Here is an 8,865-nt window from a genome sequence, read left to right on the forward strand (position 1 = left end):
TTTTTTAGCTTCTGTTGTCCTATCCTAAAATCCTCCAGATAGGGGAAAACAAAACAGACATTTTGTTAATGGAATTACAGTAAACCGATACTCAGCGGCGGCCTTATCCATTGCGAGGCTCTGGGCGGCAGATCTTTGCGAGGCCCTTGTCCTTTGTGCAAAGTATGTGAATTGAAATAGTAGGCACTTATTAATATTAATATATACTATACTATAAATTAAATTTATTTTATTGTTATAACTAATAGCCAAGGATAAAATAAGTTTTAAATATCAACTTTTTTCTACTTGGTTGTTGCGCGAGGCCCCTCCAAGAGCGAGGCCCCGGGCGATTGCCCTGCTCGCCACCCCCTAAGGCCGCCACTGGCAATAAAATTCTACATCTACATATATTCGACAGCATTTGCACTTCAATTTCATCCTTCCAGAAGAGTTACTCCAACTAAAAAGTGTTTAAGGTACCAGACGGGAGCCACTTTGAAGGTCCGAAGGTGACCACTCAATCGAGAAATAGAGCTCATTTTCAGACACGAATATGGAGAATTAAATGTCCTGATTAAACAATGAAAGTTTTTATTAAAACAATAGAAAAGACTAAAGTCGAGGGAAACGTGGCTGGAGAAGAGTCGTATTTAGTCGCGAAAATGACCTCTCCCGCGCCCTCCGATCAGTTTCGAATTGTCACCAGGTGACGAGTGAAAAGGTAGCTTTAGGGGAAAAACTTATAAAACTGCGCGAATCAAGTACGTGACGTTCTTGGTGCTCCACTTCAGGATTTTTGCGATTTTGCAGATCAACAGCAATATATTATTTGTTGACTCCTGGGACATACCGTCGCTCTCCCGTGACGTCTCGAGGGACCGAAAGGAGAACTTCCAACTGAACATTGGATTCGAGTGGACATTTCATTCTCTCCTCGAGCTGTGTTAAGTCGCAACTTTGCAAAACGTTGTAAGAAATTTTTGTGTATATAATAAACGGGTTAAAGGATTTGCAAAACACAATGGCATACTATTGGAATATACTATGAGCTACAGCCCACAGATGGGAGGAAGTCAAAACGCATGAATAACACTTTGTTAAACATGATTCGTACAAAACTCATTGACTCGGGAATCCCAAAGGAATTATGGGGAGAAGCATTAATTAAAGAGCTCAGCCTACGAACTAAATAGATCTTCAACAAGTGCTCTTCGGAGAAAGAAAACGTCGTCACTTCTGTGGCATGGACGGAATGATATCAGCAAGCTAAAAATATTTGTATGTCGAGCATGGTACGTACAACATCCTACCAAAGCAAAATAAACTAGAACCAAGAGCAAAATGTGCAGTTATGGTGGGATATTGTGGTGGTGGCTATAGGTTATGGATCCCGACAGAAGAAAGGATAGTAAGATCACGAGACATACAGTACGGTTCGATGAAGGCTGTATGGAATATATAGAAAACGAAAAAGCCAGACCATAGCAAATAGAAGAGGGGTTGATTTCTCCAACTGTAATTATACCAAGTATTGATGAAGAACAAGAAGTTGAAAGAACAGTAGGAAACAATAACAACAGCGAACAAAAGGATGAAAGAGAAGACAAAATGGAAAATTCTAAAGTTAGAAAAAACATTAAAAAAACCTTACCATTTAAATGATTTTGAATTATATACAGCATATTGTTTGTTATCATCGATAGAAAGGCCTAAAACGTACCAGGAAGCAGAGTGGAAGAAAGCTTTAGAGAAAGAATTAGATTCTCATCAGAAACTTCAAACGTGGACACCCGTATAATTGCCAGAAGGCCAGATAGCTATAGACAAATAAGGATATTTAAAACCAAAGAAGACGGAGCAAGGAAGGACAGGTTATTAATGGCAAGATGGTTCAAGTACAGTACCTTATGAAGGAGGAGAATTTAGCTATGAGCCAGTCTGTAGGATGTCTACAATTAGAATTTTACTTTCTGTGGCAGTACAGCATAACTGGAAACTACGTTAGATAGACGTCCCAACTGCCTTTCTAAACGGACATCTAGAAAAAAAAAATGAAGGGCTTAAATGTCGAAAAAGGATATTAAAATTGAATAGAGCAATGTACGGCTTGAGAAATGAACCAAAATGTTGGAATGACAAGTTTAACGAAGTTTTAGAAAAGTTATGTTTTTGTAGGTCGAAGTAAGACTTTTATTTATATGTAGTTAGTGAACTCGAAAGGTATTTTGTCATAATTTGGTAAGTGTAATGCTTCAATCCTCAAATTTGACAACATAAGTGCAATTTCTATGATGAAACGTTTGAGAATTCAAAGATGGTTAAGCATATTGATATAAGATACCACTACATCAAAGACCTGTGTAGAAACAAGGAAATTTCAATTCAACATGTCAGTACAAATGAAAATATTGCGGACATTTTTACGAAAGCTTTGGGAAAAGAGAAGTTTGTGAAATTCAGAAATTCAATGTTATATGACTAACTGGATATAGTGTATATGTACAGAAAGTCCTTACGTATTTTAAGTACTATAAATGTCAGAAACATAGGAATACATTTCGACATCTCAAAAAAACATCGAAATGAGGGGATATGTTAAGGAATGTGAATTTTATACTGTTATTCTCAAGTGCCAGGGGAGCGTCACACCGTCCCGCGCCTTTTTTGTACCGATTCCGCCATGTTACAAACTAGTACAGAAGGCTTGCGCTGGTCGACTGTTCTTTGTATTTGTTTGTTCAATTAAACATAGTTTACAGTCTAGACCGGAAGTTCGTATATAACGAATTGGGGCCTTCTGTCCCTAAGGTTTCTATATCTGGTCTCGTGTTACATCTATCCAACTCCGTTCTCGCGATTAGGGACAGACAGTAGGGCGACAGTGGTACCCCATTTATTATAGAAATTTTTAAAAAAATAAAAAGCTTATATCTAAGACAATTTGGCTAAAATAAATTACTGTAATTAATTTAATTCAATGAAAATCTTACATGTAAAAGTTAATGTTTACCTTACAGATAAGTTCCTAATCGAAATATTAGTGAGAAACGTCGAAGTGGAGCAAAGAAAAGTCGGAATTACTGGAGTTATCTCTGTTCAAACAATGTAACCAACAATAGACAAATGAACAATTGGAGCGTATTGTTTGTTTCGTATGACGTCACAACAAATGCATCACGTCGAACTTTCTACATCAAATTAAATCTTTTATTACGAACATTCAATATTTTTAAATTTAAAGATCAACTCAGAAACGAACAAATACGCAAATTATAGATGTCGAGCAACTGGCATTACCTCATAAAAACAAGCCATTAATTACGTGTACAGACTTTTGATCCCCCTCCCTCCATATTGTGTACAATTATATACTTTTAGAAAACTCCCTCCCACCACACTTTAATTACTACACTATTTTAATGATCCTGATATTACAGAAATGATTTTAAAATGCTCTGCAAATATTTATATAATAAATGGCCTTAATGTAACCCGTTGTAGCAATGTAAAGGATGCTATGCGTGTATTTCAAGAAAACAACACCAGATGACGCTAAAATAGTCAATCACCATACCCATAATGCATCAGGTGGTTTGATGCGGATGATCCGCCATGTTTATTCTGCGGAGTGTATGGTAGTGACGCAGAAACCTCGAACCTACTGACAGAAATGCCTATAAAAACACAATGAGGAATTGTTAAATCAAGACACGAGTAAATAAGTAGCATTTTGTAAATATAAAAAGCAGAAGTTTTTTCCAGTAGAGATAGAATAAGTTTAAAAAAAAAGAGGGAACCATCTTTGATTTGCTTACATATTCAATTTAGTTCATGAAGATTGTGAAATTGGTTTCGAGTTTTCCCGTGATTCTGTGCTAAGTGTGTTTACATTTAATCTCAAGATGAATATATCAGTGTAAATAGCGTTTAAAAAATAATTTGGAATACTTTTACAAAGATAATTTCATATACTGTGAGCTGCCTTCCCAATTGAGATGGGATCCAGAATTCCAGGAGATAAAGTAAGCTCCTTCCTTTCTCTTACTACTATAATAATTCATGTAATATCTTATTATCATTAAACAACAAATATCTTACATACTTTTAATAGAAGAAAGTTATCAATATGGATTATAAATCTGATTTTTACATGCTAAAAAGACTATATATATATATATATATATACAAGTCGACCTCCCTATAACACTGTTGAATTTTCTGTTTTATATGAATTCCATGTTGTACGAGTCACTTAGATTTTACAAATACATGTGCCGGGCTGTGAACGGCTCACGTATTTGTAAAATCTAAGTGCCTCGTACAACATGGAATTCATATAAAACAGAAAAATCAACAGTGTTATAGGGGGGTCGACTGTAAATGTTTTCAATGTTAAAAACATGGGTAATTAATAACACATACTAGTGTTTGTTTATGTTTCTGCTTTGTGTTGTTTGCCTAATAATAATTAGTTTGTATGCTTGTTTTATATACTCAGAAAACATGATTAAGTAATTATTTTCTTCTTATTCAAATAAATGTGTATATATATATATATATAGGCTACAATTGTAAACAAAAGCTATAAAGAGCTGACAAACTTGATAGTAGATATGACGAATTTTTAATGAAGGTCACATAAAAATTAGCATGATGTAATGAATTATTTATTGAAAATAAATAGGTTAACACTCAAACTTATATATATATTAATTAAAAATTTGCTTTTAAGAATGTATTTACATGGCAAATTTATATACGAACGAACAAAAACGGCGTGTTCGTATATAAATTTGTTAGCTTTAACTGGATTACGGCTGGTGGTTGGTGTTTTTATTGTAATCTCGTCCAGTTTTGTGGTATCTTTTAAAAAAATAAACTTTATTAATTCCGCTATTTTCTCGAAATTTCTATATATTCTTTAAAACAAATTTTTACTTAATTGGAGTTAAGAATATAAGAACAAGAAGCTGTAGAAACAAAAGTAAAAATTGATAGTTTGAGAAAATTGTATTATCGGAAGTCAATAATACTCTGAAGACAGCAAAATTGTCTTTGAGATTAAGTTAATCTAATGACTGATATAACATTGTAGTGATGACATATCTTTTTGTATTTTTGTTAAAAATCTGTGCGTTTTATAAATTTAACAGTGTTTATGAAAATATTTATTTATATTAAGATATTATGATAATGTTGAAATAGTATTAAGTAATATTAAAATTACTTGTGCGATGTCAAAAAAAATGAAACCGGTCTGTGTTATCAGAAATAGATTATAATTGCTAAGATTTATCCTTATTTCCCTATACATTCAAGTTTAAAAATCAGTTTTATTGGGATTTTTTTTATCAGTAAACAGGTTGTTGTAGCTTTATCGTGGAGCATTAAAAAACTGATGTTTATATTCGTTGAATATGTTTTTGTTACATTTCCCAAATGTATTGCTTAAGAAAACATTTTAAAATATATACCAGAATGTACCAATATTTGTTTAATTTAGTGTTTAAACAGTGTGATAAAAGATAGAATTACTAAATTCCAGAATTGTATGATTCTGTTCCTATTGGATTTAATTAATTTCTGAATGCATTTAATTGATTATTTTCTTAATTTGTGCTTAAAGGCAAACCAAAACACAAGTGGTTTGCTTAAAAATTATCAATAGTGTCGATTTAAAGATATATTAATTAGAGTCGATATCGTTAAATTGTAAAGAGAGGTTGAAATTGAGTGCGATTTTAATTAAAATAAATATTCCAAATTAATGAAATTGAAGTTAAAGTATTAAAGTTTTGTTTTCTAGCATCATTCATACAGAAATATTATCAAATATTTAATAATGTGATATTGGTTTCTTGAGTTTATGTTGTTCACTTTCCAATCACCTGATTAAAGTAATGTTTCTGAGAATATTACAATTGTTAAGAATTGGGAATGATTTACCTTTAGAATTTCTAGTTAAGTCTGTAATTCCTGATTTTTTTGTAATCTAATCTGTTTATTGAAAGCTGAAAAAGAGCAAAGATAAATAAACAGATGTTCTTTGCAAACTGATGATATCTAATTTCAAATTTAGTAATCTTATTTTGTTCTTAAAAACATGTTTTATTGATATTAAATATTTACCGCAGATTTTCTTTATTGCATTAATTACGTTAATTATGAAGTTTTTAATATGAGTATATTAAAGAATGAAGTCTTTTGAAGATTTAAAAACTTACTTTTAAGCTTTGCATAAGATTACTTTGAAGATTTTAGTTTTTCTGTAATTAAATTGATAGGAAAAAATAGAAATGATGTAAATTTTAATTGTGAAATTTGATTATCTAAATTTTATATTTAAAGTATAAATATTTATATACCAGATTATCAGTAAGATTGTTTTAAAAACTAATTAATTAGACAGTTATAATTAATTATAATTAATAACAATAATGCTGTATTTACAGAAATGTATTTTATTTGCTGTGTTATCTTTCAGTTGAAACTTTGCACAAACATTGTCAGTTATTATTGTTTTGCTGATGTTGAACAATGAGTTTACTGTTTTGCATTTGTTGATAAGCAAAATAAAAATATCTGTTAGGCAGTAAGCTGTCTAAGTAGTTAGAGAGTGCCTCTAGATGACAAGTACTTGGGTAAATTACTTAACAAAATGCATTTAATTTAATCATTTAAAAAGTTTGTGTATTCAAACCTTTTAATTCTTACCATTGATCCAAATTATAAAATTAATTATAATTTTATGCCTTAGTTATGCAAAGCAATTTTTATAGTATTGAGTCATAAAAGGCTAATTTTTATATTCTTAAATTTAATCATATTAGCCCTAACTCAAGAGTTACCTCATTTCTTGGTTTCAGATCCATAGTAACATGCTTAAAACTGCATGAGTTCCATAAATGTTAAATGAAATCCACTATACAAGACACAAAATTTGAGAATGTCTGCAGTAGACAAATCTATAATTCAAATAAGTGTTTGGAACACTGGATATAGTTATTAAATCATAAACAAACACTATAAAAATTCACCAAAAATAACGTATAATAAACAACTAAGGTTTTTGACCATCTTTAATGGTCATCTTCAGGTTAATTTGAAGAATTCAAACTATTAAATGAAATTAGAAAAATCTTTAAATATTTAAAAAAAAATAAAAAACACAAAAATGATTGATTAGTAGGCTAAGGTATAATACATTTAACTAATTGTAAGCTATCAGAACAATTTACATTGGTATATTGTAAGATGTATAATAGTATTTTAATGCCCTTGTCTATCCATAGTGGGAGAGTGGAACGATGTTAGAGTATTTTGTATAACTACTTTCAGGCTTGTGATATGGTATATAGGTCCTTATAATTTATACCCTTGGATCTCCAGGATGCCTTGTAGATCTCCACTTTTTCAAAGTGTTTAATGTCGGCAAACTCCCACATTGGTTTTAAGATGATAGCTTTGTCTAGATTGATGTGGATATCATTTTTTGTTTCTGAAGGCTGCAAGGGCTGTGGAGGGTAATTTTTTAACCTCCATAGCCCTTATGTGGCATGCTTTTTAACCTCCAAGAGAGGGACCATGTGGTGTAGATATATTTGTTCCCTGTACAAACTATGGTCTTCGATAAATATACAATATGCTCCAGGGAGACAGTTTTTTATTTGGTGGGTTCTCTGCCTTTATGAGGAAGCTGTATACTTCTGGGTTCCTTTTAAAAGTGATATTTTTGTCATTAGTTGAAGCTGTTTCCTTATATATTTTTCTTAAGATATGGTTGTATCTAACTGTTATGTAAGTATTGCTGTCATCCTTTTGCTGGTTGGTAGTGATGGACTTATACTTCCTGATTAAGCTGCTGTTGATGCTTATACAGTATCCATATTCCTTAATTAAATTTAATTAATTAATTAATTGATTGATGTACTGAAATTCTTTTATTCTGTCCAAGATGTTTCAGGAATGTGGGAAGACTTTCTCCACTAAGGCAGATATGGCCATATCTTCACCATCTCCAGGATGGTAATCTGGCTATCAAGAGGCTTCCATTTGCAAATATTAATACTTATTACTCATAACCTTTATTTGCTTAGATTGGCTGATTTGTTTTTAGCATTCTGTATCTAAAGTAAGTTTCAAAAAATTACACTTTGTGGCAAAAATCAAGAAATATCTTCATAAAGAAATAATATTGGTAATAAAATATGGGTATTATTCACAATGTATTATTAATTATAGTATTATTTAATGTTATGTAATTAATGTATTATTATTTTCATTTTGGTTTTACTGTGTATTATTTTTTAATTAATTGAGATTGTTGTAAGGGGGTTGGCAAATATTGTCCATGAGAGATCGTCAAATTCAATGTAATAAATAAATAATATTGCACTCTCAATGTTTATTTGTTCAGATTTATTGATTAATTTTTATTTAATGCCATTTAAAAGCATATTTCCCATCAGCTACTTACTAATACTAGATTTTTATGTAGAGTTATTGAATAAATTAAGAGAAAAGTTATGATAAGATTGAACAAAAATCAAGCACTTGCAGAAATATGGGAACTAAAGTATTTATGGATAAAATATTTTTCAAAACCTTTTAATTTCAGATTCCCAACTGTCCATCTCTGGTGAGAATGTCAAACTAATGTGAGAGTCAATTCTTTGCCATCCACAAAAGACAATACAAACAACAGCACAAGTTAAATAGCTTCACACAAGTGTTTGTAAAGTGCTGAGGAGAAATTTACAAATGCATTCTACAAAGTTCAGATCCTATAAGAAATCATTTAAGATGATTGAAATGTTTATAAGGATTTTGCAGTTACCAGTACTTTGATAATTTGGAAGTTGACAACAGTATTCTTGAAAAAAT

General features: G+C 31.1%; 1 long non-coding RNA gene across 1 annotated transcript in view; it reads right to left on the reverse strand.

The window, feature by feature from the left end:
- The window catches only part of LOC111639572, a 15,971-nt gene extending 12,819 nt beyond the window's left edge, over positions 1-3,152 (reverse strand). Inside the window, exons 1-3 of the long non-coding RNA XR_002759107.1 lie at positions 2,993-3,152; positions 1,887-2,020; positions 1,634-1,799 (exon numbers count right to left, since the gene is read on the reverse strand). This is a non-coding gene — a long non-coding RNA (uncharacterized LOC111639572). The remainder of the gene's footprint in view (positions 1-1,633; positions 1,800-1,886; positions 2,021-2,992) is intronic.
- Positions 3,153-8,865: the final 5,713 nt, after the last annotated feature.

Source organism: Centruroides sculpturatus, unplaced genomic scaffold (assembly GCF_000671375.1).
Source record: "Centruroides sculpturatus isolate CEXI.00-Female unplaced genomic scaffold, Cexi_2.0 scaffold212, whole genome shotgun sequence".
NCBI classification, from domain to species: domain Eukaryota; kingdom Metazoa; phylum Arthropoda; class Arachnida; order Scorpiones; family Buthidae; genus Centruroides; species Centruroides sculpturatus.